Source organism: Gymnodraco acuticeps, unplaced genomic scaffold, assembly GCF_902827175.1.
Source record: "Gymnodraco acuticeps unplaced genomic scaffold, fGymAcu1.1, whole genome shotgun sequence".
In the NCBI taxonomy this organism is placed as follows: domain Eukaryota; kingdom Metazoa; phylum Chordata; class Actinopteri; order Perciformes; family Bathydraconidae; genus Gymnodraco; species Gymnodraco acuticeps.
In genome coordinates this window covers 2,009,468-2,025,306 of record NW_022992351.1, presented here as the reverse complement: position 1 = coordinate 2,025,306, position 15,839 = coordinate 2,009,468, and the positions used below count along the sequence as shown (strand labels likewise).

Below are 15,839 nucleotides of genomic sequence, written 5' to 3'. Positions count from 1 at the left end.
CAGGGAGGGAGAGAGAGAGCGGCCGGAGGAGGGTGTGTTTTTCTATCACTGCAGCATCAGCAGAGAGGAGTGGGGCACAATCAATTTCATAGAGGAGCGGAAGAAAAAGGCACAAGTAGAAAAGGAAGACGTGGGGGAAAAGAAGCAAGGAGTTGCTAGAGGAAAGCAGCATCACTGAGAAGGTAAGAGGATATTAAGTGATTAGGCGGACAGTTTGTCATGAAACAGGATGAGAGCGGGGAAAGCTGGTGAGCGGATTAATTAGGCTGTTAGGTGAGGTGGATTGTTATGGAATCGCACCTTTCAGCACTGACAGTTAAACATTCAGACAGTCTGGTTCACGTGGAGCACTTTAACAGCTCTTTATTTGAACATGTCTCCTCTTTGGCAGTTCTCTTACTATTCCCATCAGGTGTGCTGGTGTAAGGAAAACTAGGAAATGACAGCTATTTCAAACCACTTGGTTCGAAAAACCTAGCAACTGAAAGATTTCAAAAACCTCCTTTATTTAATTATTTCATTGGTAGTGGGGGTTGTAATTGATCATACTTTAGTTATACTATTCTGTTACTTTGACCTGCAGAAAATATCCTTTTGTGTCGTAGCAGGTGTCATTGGTAACCTGTTGGATCACATTACTTTGATGGAAAATGCTTTTTCCTTTTTGTGTATTGATCTTGCTGCTTGAACATTCAGTGCCTTGCATGCAACAGGGTTTCCTTTGGCATTCATATTGAATACATAGGAATGCTGTGTGCCATTGTCCTGCCTCACTGAACCTGCCCCATGTCACAAGACCGTTTTAATATCTGTTGTAATATGGCATGTCTAAAGTTCAGTGTGTTTAGGGACAACTCAATCTAATTTAGATTTTTAATCTGAAGAAAAACGTGATTTAGTATGTATTTTTTAATAACCGCAGTGTATTGAGATCTACTTTTAATCTGTTGCTCTTACTATATGTTTATTGCAAAAATGTAAAGATAGCATGAATTTCCAACCAAATGTGACATGTTTTATGCAAATGTACTTTGCATACTGTGCCTCTTTGCCATTCATGTTGCATTCTGCATTTCTCTCCTGCAAACTGATGATAATTTATCAGGCAAATGATATGCTTTGGCTCTCCTCCTCCTTGCTACTTTAATATGAATATTCGTTTTCTCTGCACGTTCCCCTCCCCCAGCTAATAGCTGAGTGGCTTAATGTTAAGTACTGCCCATGATTGCAATTTGCTGCTACGATATTCATTGATGTGGAGGATGAAACTCATCTGAATGACCAGCACAGCAGAGGAGACCTCAACAATTTAGTCTCCTGCAGCTGCTGTAGGGCTGTGTTGCCAGAGCAGGGTAACTTTAAACCATGAAGACAGGGAAGGAATCTAAAAAAGACCTGGGAGAGGGAAAGGAAGATAGATTCAGATACCAACAGGAGACAGAGTGAGAGAGATATTTATACGGAAGGAGATATCAGGGGAAGTGAAAATAAGGGTGGGGCAGCGCTCGCAGCAGACCGTGTGGAGGTGTGCCGCTGAAAAGGAGGCTCTCACCTGGCAGCTGCCTGCTGTCACCCTCTGTGGCCTGCTACACATCTGTTCTACCCAATGGCAGAACATAGACAATGTTCCACCAGTTGTGTTAATGATGTAGAAAACTGTATGGCCCCAATCAGCTGCTGAAAGGCCGTAAGCTTGTTCCGTCTGTAGGTTGTCTCGGCATGTCTGGTGTTTTGTGGTTAAGTATATCTTCGCTCATAGCGTGCACTCCTATCCTTAAGATATCAGCAGATATCCAAAAAGACAAGATGCACGAACAGTATGTCTGTGAGCTATGAGAATGTGTGCTATCGATGTGGTGAACTCCCTCCCTCCCTCCCTCCCTCTCTCCCTCCCTCCCTCTCTCCATGCCTTAGTAGCCGGCAGCCTGTCCCAGATGAACCCAGTCAAGGGACAGAGGGGAGTGAAGGCACTATGCCTGACAATGACTTGTTACCATCTGAACAACATCCATAAACATAGTGCACTGCACTGCACTGCACACATTCACACAATAGATCAAGATACAGCTGCTGCTGAAGAGGGCGTGTTGGAGGGAATGAGTGTGTGTGCATCGTCTCCGTGGCAGCAAGGCCCCAGAGACCCACTGCTGGTCACATTATCATACTATTTAATGCAGTGGGCTTGTATAGCAGTGTCAGCCGGATCTCTAGACGGTGCTGGGAGCTGCTAGTGTAGCAGGGAGCTTGTTGTCGGAGTAGCTGGCTAGACTTGGAGTATACGATTACACTCGCTACAGTATGGTGCAGAATGTAATCTCCCCTCGGACCAGGCTGGTTAATTGAGCTGTTCCTTCAAAGAGATGGATGGAAACAGGGATTTATGTGAGGAGAGAGGGACAGGGGATCTGCACTGAAAAGCTGGGGAGGATGGTGTAAGCAACTAAAGAAGATGAAGAAGCTGTACTCCCTTTTGAAAGGCGAAGCACTTCCTTTAATGCGTGTTTGCTGCTATAGGTATTGAAGAGAAGAGAAGAGAGAGAGAGAGAGCAAGTAGGATATATAAAAGGGCAAGGTTACAAGGGAGGATGGGCTGTAGCAAAAGAAAGAACCAAAGAAATGAAAGGCGAAAAGATTAAAAGGAGGATTCTGATCATCATGATGGATGAAATTATTAGTGGCAAAAGCCGTGCAATATAAGGTTGGATTTTATGCTTCCGCTCTATTCATTTTGATGGGATGATGATGTCAAAGACTGGCCCGTTTCCAAATGCCTTTAGTCCTGCAGTGGAGAGCTGGTGTAGGAGGAGAGAAGTGATCGACTCTGAGGAAGAGCAATGCTGCGCTGGCCCTTCGCTCCTAACCCACCTGTTATTGCCTCAGGGCACGTCTGCTAGTTATGATGCTCAGCAAACACAGATAGACCCACACACACGTAAACACATCTGCACAGGCACAACTTCTGCACCACACACAAACAAACACTGCAGAGATCCCGTTGCAGTGCGCTAAATGAAAGATTCTCTAGTGTTGCCTCCCTGGCCTGATTACTTAAGCGTCTGCTTCTGATCAAAGGACGCACTTGCCACTTTCTGGGGATTCAGCCATTAAAGCAGTGACGGGGTAAAATAAGGGTTAAGAGAGAGAACTATCTCTGAGACTGAAGTGTCAACTATATGTGTTTCATCTCTGATTTCCTTTTTATTCCCCTTTGAGAATAAAAGTTGTAAAGTTACAAACTCAAAATCGCGGATTCAAAGGCTTGTGAATGAACTCCCTTGTGTTATCCTATCAGCATGCGCGCCTTTTTAAAGACGTGCGTGTGTGTGTGTGTGTTGCGTGTGCATCTTCAGGATGTTGTCAGTCCCCCCCCCTCCCTCCCTTCCTGGGTGCAGCTTGGAGGTTGTTTGATTTAGTCTGTGCAGATGGGAGCCAGCCCACTGGGTGTCAAGTGGGGGATCGTGTAGACATGCTGTCAAGGTTTGGTGAAGAATGCATTGTGGTGATTTAGGGAGCTAAGGGTCAGATAGATTGACAGGCCAGCCATGGGTAAATGATTATAGAGAATTGAGGAGGAGGGCAGGAGAAAGAAGGTGGAGCAAAAGGGAAGAATTACATTTGTGGAGGTGAAATGAGGCAGGCAGGGCAGGAAAACCTAAAGATGGAAAAGGATTGATTTAAAAAAGGCAGTGGGATGGTACAGACTTGGAGAAAAGATACATTTATGGAAGATGAGACAAAGTGGAAGAAGACTGTCATGGCAATTTCTCCGGACCACCTTGTTCCAGTCATCATTTAAGAGTCCTGCTCTCTCCTCTTAGACAATCTTTCAATGTCCATTTATCCTTTTACTGCCTCTCTTCTCGCCATGCAGTCATTTGGTTGCCCGTGTCAGATCAGTATTCATGCAGTGTTGGACAGAAAAGCAGACATCGGGGTCTTAATCAAAATAATGACTGTGGCTGCTGTTAGCTTTCCCAGAAAGAGGCTCTCAGACAAAGACTCATAAATCTAACCCAGTTATACAATTGAACCTGTGAGATGAGGGCACAAATAGAGGCGTCATGTATGGAAATGAATTTAATTTGGCAGATTGGATTACCTTATTACAGCGTTCAGGAGTGATGGTATGAGAGAGGAGAAATTGTAGAATTCCACTGGGAGGCAAATATGATATTGGCGGTTAAAATCATAAAACTGGAACCCCATGGTGGATATTATTTGAAACTGAGTCAGAAACTAATTAATGCCAAACCAATAACGAATAAGGCTGCCCAAGACATTGTAGACAATATCTCAAAATGGTGCAAAACTAAAAGGCAAATTCTGTGACTTTTCCACTTTGTTTAAAGTGGACCTATTATGCTATATTGGAAACATATATTGTAGGGCCATACCTATACAAAACATGTCTGTGAAGTTCTTTTTTCAAAATACCAAACAGTTCACCCATTGTAGCCATGCCTCATATTGCTCATACCCCTCTTTTGCAGCCCTGTTAGAGAAACGCGGATCTTGGGTCCTTAGCTTGAAAAAAGAAAGAAGAGGAGGCGGAGCTAATGCCTGATCAGAATTCTACCGGAGATAAAGTTAAATTCTGCTGTGATAAAACGCCATCCTGTTTAAACCACGTCAAGGATTATTTCTGAAATAGTATTGGGTTTAAATGCTTTTTCTCTTGCGGGTTTATCACAAGATGAGTTCCTTTTTTTATTTCCTACTAAACACATGTTCTCTACAGTACAGGTTAGCTCTGAGTGTTAGCGAGGCTTGCTAATGTAAACAAAGACGAGATTACGTCCAAAACACGTCAGGCATTGTTTCTGATAGCAACTTTCTGTGGGTCCGCCGTCGATTTGTCGTCATATCGGCAGCAAATCTGTATCCGCTCGTTGTACACCCGTTTTTAAAAGATTTGGATACGGAGGAAAAGAGAAAGGGTTTTATTTTCTGACACTGCGTGAGTTCCCCGATGCACCGGGGACACATATTTATGTATAAAAGACATCACAAAGTGCATTTCGCATGATAGGTCCCCTTTAAATGGAAGAACCAGGCCTGAAAGAAGCAGAGCAATAACTCTACATATAAGAGTGGATTTGAATTAGGGTAGACACGAAAATCCATGTCTGACCTTCTCTTTGCTTCCTCGATACTTTGCATGTCCTTTTTAAGTCTCAAAATTATCTCTTTGTCTCAGTGAAAGAGAGAGAATTCCCCTCAGCGTCACTCCATCAGAAAGGCTTTATTGTCCTCATCAGAGACTATACTTGGACTAAATTGACCCTCTGTATGTTTCTCAACTGCATCTAAGAAGTGTTCTGTTGATGGACAAAGATGTTTCTCTGCACATTTGTGCGCGTGCATGACTCACCGTTAACAGTGGGCAGCAAAGGATGACCTCATGAATGAATTAACTTTTCATCAAATACCAATGTTGGGTTATTGCCTCTAGTCTGTGAAATAAAATGTCAAGTGTCAGATAGCCACTTTGCTGAGAGACAGTAAGTAGTCTAAGTCTAAGTTTAATGTCTTCTGGGTAAAATAGCTTCAAAATGAGGTAATTATGTACTACCCTTTCTGCCTCACACAACGTTTTAATGCGTTTATCCTGCCTCTCATTCTTATCCTGATAAAGCTCCTCGTCGTTAAATTGAATACAGAAGCTTTTAGTTAATGCTAATGTTTTTGTTAAATCATATTGATAATATCATGATTACTTTATCAATCATTCATCTTAACAGAACATGTATTAGGAACCAATTTTACCAAAAGAGGAAACTAAAATAGAACTAAATATATTACTATTGTTGTTATTATTATTATTAGTAGTAGTAATAATACAAATATATATTTTATATTAAGTTGAACAGCATATTTTCACCCTTAGTAAAAATGTCTTGATTTAAATCTGGTAAACCCTTTTTTTCTTTCTAACAATTGCTTTAAGGAGAACCTCTGCAGATGGCAGCAGGTGAAGGTTCCTCCTAAACACCATTATTCTCTCTATGGGAGCATTTAGAAATTCCAATATAGCAAATGTAGTCTTATATCTCTAAGCTAATACATTGATTTCCTATATCAGGAGGTTTATTTGTAAAGAGCAACTGTGACCATTTTATGATGCCATTCTGGCTTTGATTACATTGCACAGACTGTTTATTAAGGGGACATGACAGCATTGGTTTACTAATTTATTGATTTTTTGCTGAGAGGCCTGCTACATTTTTAATGCAATATGTATCTCAGAGCTGATACTTCAGCAAGGTTCCTTTGCTCTAAGTTACATCATAGCGCTCTATTAAGTGTTTTTTTTCTTCAATACTGTTTGACGATGTTTCTCGTTGTCCTTGACATAGCTTTCATTCTAGCCCAGTTTTTTCCTTTGCCAATTACAAAGCAGTGTATTCAGACATTCAATAGACAAACGCAAAAGCAGTGTTCTTGCCACCGTTCGTACTTACAGGTCTAGTTTTTGCAACGGTAGTTTTTGGCAGGCATGACTGAACGATTTGTTTCACCAGAGTTTAGGAAGTTTCTCTTAAAAAAACATTCTGGCAGTGAGGCTCTATCACTTTCAAGTAGTTAAAATGTTTGAACTAGACTGCAACGTTGATACTCATGCATCACAGATCAAAGCACACCCACGAGTTTACTGATCAAGACGATTCCCCCAGAACTCAGCACAGAGTTTTGTGCCTCAGTTGTAAATGAATGAAGTCTTTAAATGCACTGATAAGATGGGAAGACGTGTTGGTATGTTGTAGCCAAGAGATGCATTGTTGTTTTTGAGGCATTAGAGTGTGCTAAATGAAATGATACTGCTTGACATTGACTGAGTGAAGTGTTGAACGACGGTGTGGTTTTCTGAATCCATCTAAAGGTTTATTTATTTGGAGTGTTTACATTTAAGTATATCGATTTTCTGTCACTCGTCTCTTCCCACACTATATACTCATACACTTCATTTGAATTAACCATAACTGAAATAGATGGGGCATGAAACACGAGCATCTACCCACACTTGAGCAGACACAGTGGCCTCGAGTGCTACAGGTGATGTCGAGCAAACTCTGTAGTTGTCTCCTCTGCTTGTCTTGATGATATTGTGACCGTAGATTTCTCGCAGGCCCTTTATCTGCTGTGTCAGCCATGATATATTCATTAGTGTTGGATTACACAGAGTGGGAGGGGATCAGGTTTTGAGTGGGCTGTAATCCCCATACACTGGCTAATTTAATCTCACCTACTGTGCCATCCTATTACACACTACACCCACCACATGTGTGCAGGGCGCTGGCTGCAGGAGGGCAGATGAGGGGCAGACAAGGTTAAAACAGGGTAATGTCAGACAAAAGGCAAGGAGACAAAGAGGGAGGAAAGAGCTACAGTGGAAACAATGGATTATGAGCAGCAGGAGAGGGATTCAAGTACACAGAAGGAACAGCAAATGTCAGGCAGTAAAGAAATGTCAAGACAAAAGTGGAGAGGAAAGGATTTAGAGACGTGTGCTTTTTATGTTTGTTTTTCATGAGTAACAACAGTCAGTACAATGGGCAGCTTCGAGTGGGCAGCCATGTTCTTCAGAATGTAAGGACACTCGTTGCATGTCTTTTATCACTTAAATGTATGTAAACTGTGTATCTCTAAAATGTCATACGTTGTTGATCATTTTCTTTTGGCATTTTAGCGTGTATTGAGATTGACAAGAAACACGAGTAGAGAGGGGGGCGGGGGTAAATACATTTATACATTTGTATAACCTTAAGACGTTTTCCCAATCCATGTGAGCCTAAAATGAACATTCAGCGTATTATATCCTTTTCTTTCTCATTTTCACCATCATAATCATAATTATTGGCAAATCATAGTGTAATATTTCCCCTGATGTATTTAGTTTGTCAGTCTGAGCTTTCTATGCCACTTATTTATTTTTAATTTAATAGAAAAAAGAAAAAAAAGGTATTTCAGTTAAGAGGTCTATCCAGTGTCCATTCTGCCAGGTATATTTTGGGATGCCTCCCCATCTCATTATATTTATTTGGCCATGTTGCAAATAATGTGCATGTCAGCGAGACCATAGACAGTTAAGTAAGGGTTTATATAACCTAATCTCCTTCTTCTTTATTAGTTACTCTCATCCTCTCCTTTTATCTGCTCTTAGCCAGAATAAATCAGGCCACGCTAACTTGCTACACACTCCTCGCTCTGTCTACCTGAAAAAAACAACTGTGAATCTTTTCTTGTCAGCCTCTTCTCAACACAGACTTTTAAATCAGATTGGTGTTGGAGTTGTTTGAGTTTGCTCCCTGAATTGATCAGAGGTAATTGGGCATGGCGCTACAGTGAGCCTTACACAGTGCCCGGGCTGCACTAATAAGACTCTATATTTAGCTATAAAACCGTCTGTTTACATCAGACATCGTCTCTCTGCTTCACAGCGAGAAAATTGAGCAATTGTGTTTTTGTGGCCAAACTTGTAGGATGCAATTTCGTGTAGCGATTTCTGTAAACCACTGAAATCTATGCTGAAGAGAGGACCGACTGATGTAGCAGGAAGCGATAAGGAGACATGGGGTGAGGCTTCTAGTTAATACGAGGCAAACATAAAAGGAACAATTCCCAAGAGAAAACACAGAAGCAACAAGAAGGAAAAATAGATTTATACCAGGGTGCAGATGTCACATCGGGGGAAGGGGGGGAGATGAAGAGAAAAAATAACATGAGCAGTAAAGAAACCCCGTGAAGATAAAGAGAGAATAGACAGAAGGCCCAGACAGTGTAACAAGCTTAAGGAGGTAATTATACACAAAGCAAAGACCTCATCCTCCAGGCCTTACACACTCGGGTGGGGCAGGGGAAGCAGGAGGGAAGGTGGAGACACTGGGAGAGAAGGAAAGGATTTTTATTAACAGTAACCTTTAATAATGTTTATTGCTCCATTAAATAGTGATCCTGCCACAGGTGACGAGCAGGAAGTGTGAGAGTGAGGAGGTTTAGATGGGAGGACAATGTGGGAAGAGATACGAGAGACAGAGACAGAGGGAGCAGAGAGACACGGGAGGGTAAAGGACAAAGATCCTGTAGTGATTAAAATGTCACTGTGTACAGAGGCAGATGCACACCTGTCAAACATAACACACACACACTCACACACACACACACACACACACACACACACACACACACACACACACACACACACACACACACACACACACACACACACACACACACACACACACACACACACACACACACACACACACACACACACACATGCAGCTCACCTGCATCTTCTCAGGCTGTGTACATAGTCACACTGTGACTCCATTAAATAATGAACACAACCCCAACACAAATAGTGCCTGAAATGACAGTATAAAATGTGTTTGGCTGGGATGACTTTATTTTCCATAAGTTCCATATATCATCCATCTTTATACGTCCTCGTAACTCGTCTCCTCTTTTTCTCCCCCCATGCCTTCTGTCTTGCCATTCCTTCCTTCTGCCTCTCCGCCATCCAGTAGTCCAGACAGTGTGTGTTTTCTATGAGTGTGTAGTGAGCCCTGCCTGTGCACGGTTCAGAGGGGGACAAACAATCCAACAGTAAATGTTAGTGACATGGCTGTTACTAGCCGCGTGGCCGTCACACACTTCCTGTGTGTCGGCCCCTCAGCCAGCCTGTGAGACCCGTCCGCCTACACAAGTGTCACAAAAGCTGCTTTCTCTTTTCAGCTAAAATAAAGAAAGCAGACTCAGAGGTGTTTGAAAATGTTGTCGTGTAAAATCTATATTTGTTGGCTCGTGCTTGCTCGCTGTGTGGGTGTCCTATATAGGAAACAGCACTGTCAGCATTTTGTTTTGCTTTCACAGGATGTAGACGATTCAGATATATGATAGTGGCAGTGTACTAGAACATTGCCACTGATCTATTTCTCCATGAGAAGGTGTGTCTATCTGTTGCTTCTATGACTGTTGGAGAATACACAAGGGTATCAACAGCTGGCTGCAAACATCTTTGTTTAGTGTGTGTCTACAGTATCAATGTGGATTGTCAGACCTTGTTGGCCTAACTCTCTGTGAAACATCATTAGCTGGTAGTTTAGCCGCAGGATAAGATCACACCAGCTTCCTCTGCATCCCTTTGGCGACTCTCGGTATCTGTTTTTCTTCTCTCTTGATAGAATTGGGGCCAAACCCTTTCTGTCATCTCTCATAACTGAAGCAAAACGTGAGGAAAGAGAGATGATATTGCAGTGGAGTTGTGTTCACAGCTGGGGCTTCAGTGTGAGGAGGAAGAGAAGGATGTAGGAAAGGTGATGCAAGAGGTGCAGTGAAGCTCTGCAAAACAATATAAAGAAAGAGCACATGAAATAGCCTCCTCTCCTTTATTTGCCTATTCACACTGTCTGCCTCCTTGAATAGATAATATAAAGCCAGATATACTTGTTATACCTTTATCCGTCTGACAGGAGATGACGCACAGACACACACTGATGCAAACACAGGCGGGATGGAACAGGTTGTCTGTTTACTCTCTTTCATATTGCGCCTGGCTGAAAATTGCTGTGCGTTCTGGAAAATGTCACGTCCTTGATCTCTTTGCACCACCACACACTGGTGCGTAGAGGGGCCTGAGCTGTGTAGACATGTGAGGAGGGGGATTTGCAGAGACAGGGGTCTGCAGCAGAGACGGGGCTGCGCGCCTCAGATAACAACTGCAGCCTTTGATGGAGCCCGGCCCTCCTCTGTTGCAGAGCACTAGCCGCTCCGCCTCAAATAGATCGCTGCTGCGGACTCCATTGGTAATGATTGGATTTAGTTACAGAGCAGAAATGGTTTGCTGATGATAATGATAACAGATGTGATGGGAGTTAGTCAGCCACTTAGGGTCTAAGGATTGTATCGATGCTGTGCCAGCCCGCACATTTCCCCTCAGACTGCACGGCCTCTCTCAGGGTTGATCACAGTTGATGGCAGAGGTTGATAGAATGCTACCTGTAATTGCATTGCGCTTGTTGTTGGCTGGGAGGTTGTAATGATGATGTAGTGTAGCACAGATACAAAAAACAGTGCTTCATAAGCTTCTCTCTATGAGGAGGAGGAGGAGGAGGAGAGCGGGAGGGAGGGGTGAGCTAAAAGAGTTCAGGTTGAGGAAAGAGGAATTTCATACTCGTATGAGTTTCGAGAGGCAATCAGCAGGGAGCAAAGAATAGAGAACAGAAGTGAAAGAGATAGAAGAGCGCAAACAGACAGACTTTCAGCAAAGACGACAGTCAGGAAGGAGGAAGTCTTTCAAGTGTGGGGAGCATGTAGACATAACAGGGGAACTGGAGAAAGCCAGAGATGGGGAAGGAGCAAGAGATGCTGGAGATGGGAGATGAAGGTAAAAGTATAAAGTAAAGAAAGATAGAGAGAGAGAGAGGGAGAGGGAGGGAGGGGAGAGGGGGACGGGGTGAGGAGGATGAACATGTCGAAGGGGGAGGGGAGAGAAATATTTTCTATGTGCGGCTGAGCTGGAGTCAGGAGGTTGTCATGGTGATAGCAGGGTGAGGAAAGGGAAGGGAGGCAGGAGTATTGACACCTATCCCTAGACACCCCTCACACACACGGACACATTCTACAACAAACAAAATGAGTCATGCATAACAATACTGACCTGTCACATCCTAAGCAAACACACACACACACACACACCTTTTCTCACTCAAACGCACACACAGGTGGTTCGTACTAAGCAGAGATGTCTGAGGCTAGGGAGCCACATCACCATGCAAACTCTGTCTTTTATCCTCACGCAGCCCTATTTGAATGGCAGGCAAATCCCCTTAAACTGACTTGTCTTGCCAGACGATTACATAAACCAACCTTCAGTCTGCTGCTGAGTGTGTATGTGTTTGTGTGTGTGTGTGTGTGTGTGTGTGTGTTTGGGTTTGAGCGACAGTGTGTGTGAGGCTTCACGTATCCGACCGTTGTAGTGTTCCTGAGTGTGTTGATGACAGAGAGAGATGAGAGAGGCAGAAACAAGCTGATGTAGAGACAAGCAGCAGCTCCACTGTGGCACCGTTCTCTGAGACAGTGCACACACTTATATAATAATAGTTTCTGTTTCTATATTGATTTTTCTAACACAAAACTTGTACAAAACAAAAGTGTTTAGAACAGCAGATGGTAAGTCCTATATGAAAATATGTTAATGACTTTGATCTATTAGTAGAGAGCATGCTAATAGAGAAAAGCTATTAATTAAGATGATTTAACTCATGGAAACTGTACCGATATTTGGAGTTCTAAAAGTCTGATTGATAATATCTTAAATTTAGCTAAATAAATCTGATAGATTGACTTGTCATTGCCGTGTGGCGGGAGTCTGCGAAGCGTAAAAGAAAAAACAGTAAAGTGCAAACACAGCAGAAAAAAAGATTTGCAACTTGAACAACAAACAAATCAATCAAAAACAGTTGCTTACTCAGAGTGTTAGCGCCCATATAAAAAGTGGTTTTCCTTCCCTTCTAACAGAAGATAGAGTGCCGGAGGGTGGAGGTAAGTAAGACAAATTGTCCCACAGTTTATGACACTGTGATCATTTTTAAAAATGTCGTTGTTCCTCATATAACTCCTTCTCTTGTTACCACACACCTCACTCTTCTTTCTCCACTCTGAATTCACTCAATAGACATTAACTAGCTGTTTAGAGGGGTTACATCTGGCTCATCCCCAGAAGCCTTTGTATTTGATTAGATGAAGAGCACTTAAGGGGAAGTGCTGCTTCTGCAACTTTTAACAAAGTTAATGGGATTGCCAAGAAGCCGTGGTTTGGCTTTGTTAATTATTCGGCAGACGTGAGTCACCTGGCACTGTGAGCTGTTTTCTCTACTGTGGTCCATTAACTGAAGACAGGTTATGCTAGCACTATCTCGAGAACTGTTTTGTTTTTTTGTATTTCTCTTTCTGCATTGCTTTGTTTAATATAACAACTGTGGCAGTGCTTTTTGTACATGGGTGTAAGCATGTTTGAAACATATGGCTTTCAGTCATTTCATGTGTGGCTGCTTTATGCCACAGCATCAGACTAGAACAAATGCAGCCTCTTTCCCACAGTCGTTTAGCCACTGGGGCCATTCTATGCAAATGTGTTGGCAAAGCACTATGTGTGACCTTGCTCTGCCAGCAGCTCATTTCCCTGAAGGGGTGGAAAAGACAGGATTATATCAAACCTAAGGAGACCCCGGCAATTGTTCCTGGCAACTTCTAAATCTTAGCAACAAGCCATCTGCAGGGAAACTTGCCACTAAAAAAAAAAAATCCCCCTAATTTAAACAACATATCCGTGGTTACGTTTTTTTAGATTCTTCATTAAGAGTGTTTTTTTTCTCCCAGAGACATTAGTATCACATATGTGTAACCTGTTGTGCTGAAGGTCGCAGGTCACGTATACACCCCGCCCCTCTCCTCGGGGTGTGGCGTGCCTGTAGTCCCTGCGGAGGAGACCACGTGTCCTTGCGTGTCACACAAGTCGCTGGCAGCTGAGTCCTCCAGAGCTGTACGGGCCACTTATTACCTGACCCCAGGGACCCCCCCCCCCCCCCCCCCCACCTCCTCCTCTCTGTCTGCAGGATGACTGACTGCACAGCCCCTCCTCAGATATCCCCACCTGCAACAGCCCTCACAGACCTGCCCCCCCGCCCCACCTGCACACTTGATGCAACCCAGAGTCAGACCCACACACATATGCTCCCCTTCACACCCGAGGCTCATCAGATAACCCTAAGCACTTCAGTGTACTTTTTGAGCTTATGCAGGTTAATCTTCTGCTGCTTTTACACTGTGAATGCATGGATGACTTCAGAACAATGCGACCTGAATCCCAAAAATAAAGTCATGTAAATGCTTATGTTTTATGCCCCAACACATATGCCATGGTAAAGTTATTCTTGCATGTGCTTCAGTGGCTGATTTCCCCCTGGTGCTGCTACTGTTTGTGTTGTTGTAGCTGGTTCGTCATCTCCAACAGTGTTAAGCTGCGGCATCTGGTTTCAGGGCTAACACTGATAGATACTATACTGATGTCAGCTTCTTTTTAACTGGCCTGCCTGGCTCCAGTTTGATCCCCAAAGGCTTTGCTAGCACACACACATAAAATCTCCCTTTTACCCGTCTGATCTCCCTCTAATTTTTCTCTCCAAGGGATGAAGGGCTGCATATAAACATGTTCACTGAAAGATCTTCTCTGAGCTTCGCTTCACACAAACAGCATCATTTCTTTCACAAAGGTAGAGGGAAAAGAAGAATGTGGCAGTGAAGGTCAAAACGCACATCAAAAAAGAAGAAAAACACAAGCGAGTCTGTTAGGTCCGGAGGAACAGGAGAAAAGGGGAGAGGCTGACTCAGAGAGATAAAGAGAGGGAGAGGAAGCACAGGCTGTAGGAAGCAGGAAGCAGGGAGGGAGAAGAGAGAAGGTCACTCCTAATAGCTCCTCCACGTCATTTCATAATGTCATAATTGCTCCTATTTACTCGCGCTAACGCCATATTTACTGTATGGACACTAAACCATTCAGCCACAATTCTTCGTAAACGGTTTGTGTTTCTCATTGCATGTTCTTCCTGCACACAGAGTGCATAACAATGTGCCTGTAAGGGGGTGTGCAGTGTGCATGGGGGTGCTTGTATGCATCACATCTTATATCTTCTGCTTGACACGGAGGGTGTGTCCGTAAATACTGCCCTTTGTGCAGCAGGCACAGAATCTGACTGATGCAGCTGCTAATGTAGCAAATGACACCCACGGGCAACAGTAGCAGTGGAAAAGAGGTTGTGTGGTTTTGTGTACATACAGTGAACATAGAATACACATAGTTAACAATCGGTACACATTTTTGCATATTATTTGATTTGTGTCTTTGTGTATTTTTCCAATGAGACCGAAGAGTCTGTTTTCTTTCCATATTGATTGTGATTACAGGTGAATTGAAAGGACATTAAAAAAGAGATTCAATATTGCAGCACTGCCCACATGTTGTGTCCAGATGACATTGGCATTCAAAAGTCAACAGTCTTGATTTAATCTGCAAAACACACTCACCTTCCATTTTACTCCCTTATGTGTATTTTTCCTTTCTGTTTATTGATACCATTCATCCCCATTTCCTTTGAATAACTGACTGACAGGCAAGCTATAAGCACATTACCTTATCAGTTGTTGGCTTAAGTGAGCAGCAGCTAACATGCTAGAAGCAGAGAGAGCTAGAGGCGGCACTCCATCAGCAAGACCAGCTCCATTAGCTGACAAGAGAGATTAGCTGACCCGCTGACACACAGGCTGATCTCTGCTGATACACACTGCAACACACATGGACTCATGTACACACAAACACACTCACACATGCAGGGAATCTGATACACTATTACATTAGGGGTAACACCCCTGATTTTGATCGTTACAGAGCTTTTACTGGTCAGAGATCGCATATCAGGATCGCTTTTCACATCTGTCATGCTTTATGTTTTTGTTCTTTTCCAACCCGCTTATTTTTCTTGTGTTTTTTTTACATCCTATGAATTTTTCAGACTTTTTGGTTGTTGACTTAGTTGTCAATCCCCCCCTTTGATCTCCCGCCGGTGTTGGCCTTCTTTCTCTCTGTCAGTTTTCCTTCATCTACCTCTCCTCTCCTTCTTCAGCCCTTACGGATGTCTTAATGAGTCCACTCCCTTCTGCTTCAATTATTCACCACTTCTTATATTCTACCATTGTGTCTTAAGGGGAAAAACATCAATAAATAAATCACGCCAGAGGTAGCTTCTTTTGTAGTCCTGGTAAGAGGAGGGGTGATTGGTGTA

The 15,839-nt window shown here is 43.1% G+C and overlaps 1 protein-coding gene across 1 annotated transcript in view; it reads left to right on the top strand.

The window, feature by feature from the left end:
* The window catches only part of l1cama (L1 cell adhesion molecule, paralog a), a 56,747-nt gene continuing 40,908 nt past the window's right edge, over window positions 1-15,839 (top strand). The window contains 1 exon segment of the mRNA XM_034209043.1: window positions 1-182. The gene's annotated coding sequence lies outside the window, so the exon portion shown is untranslated.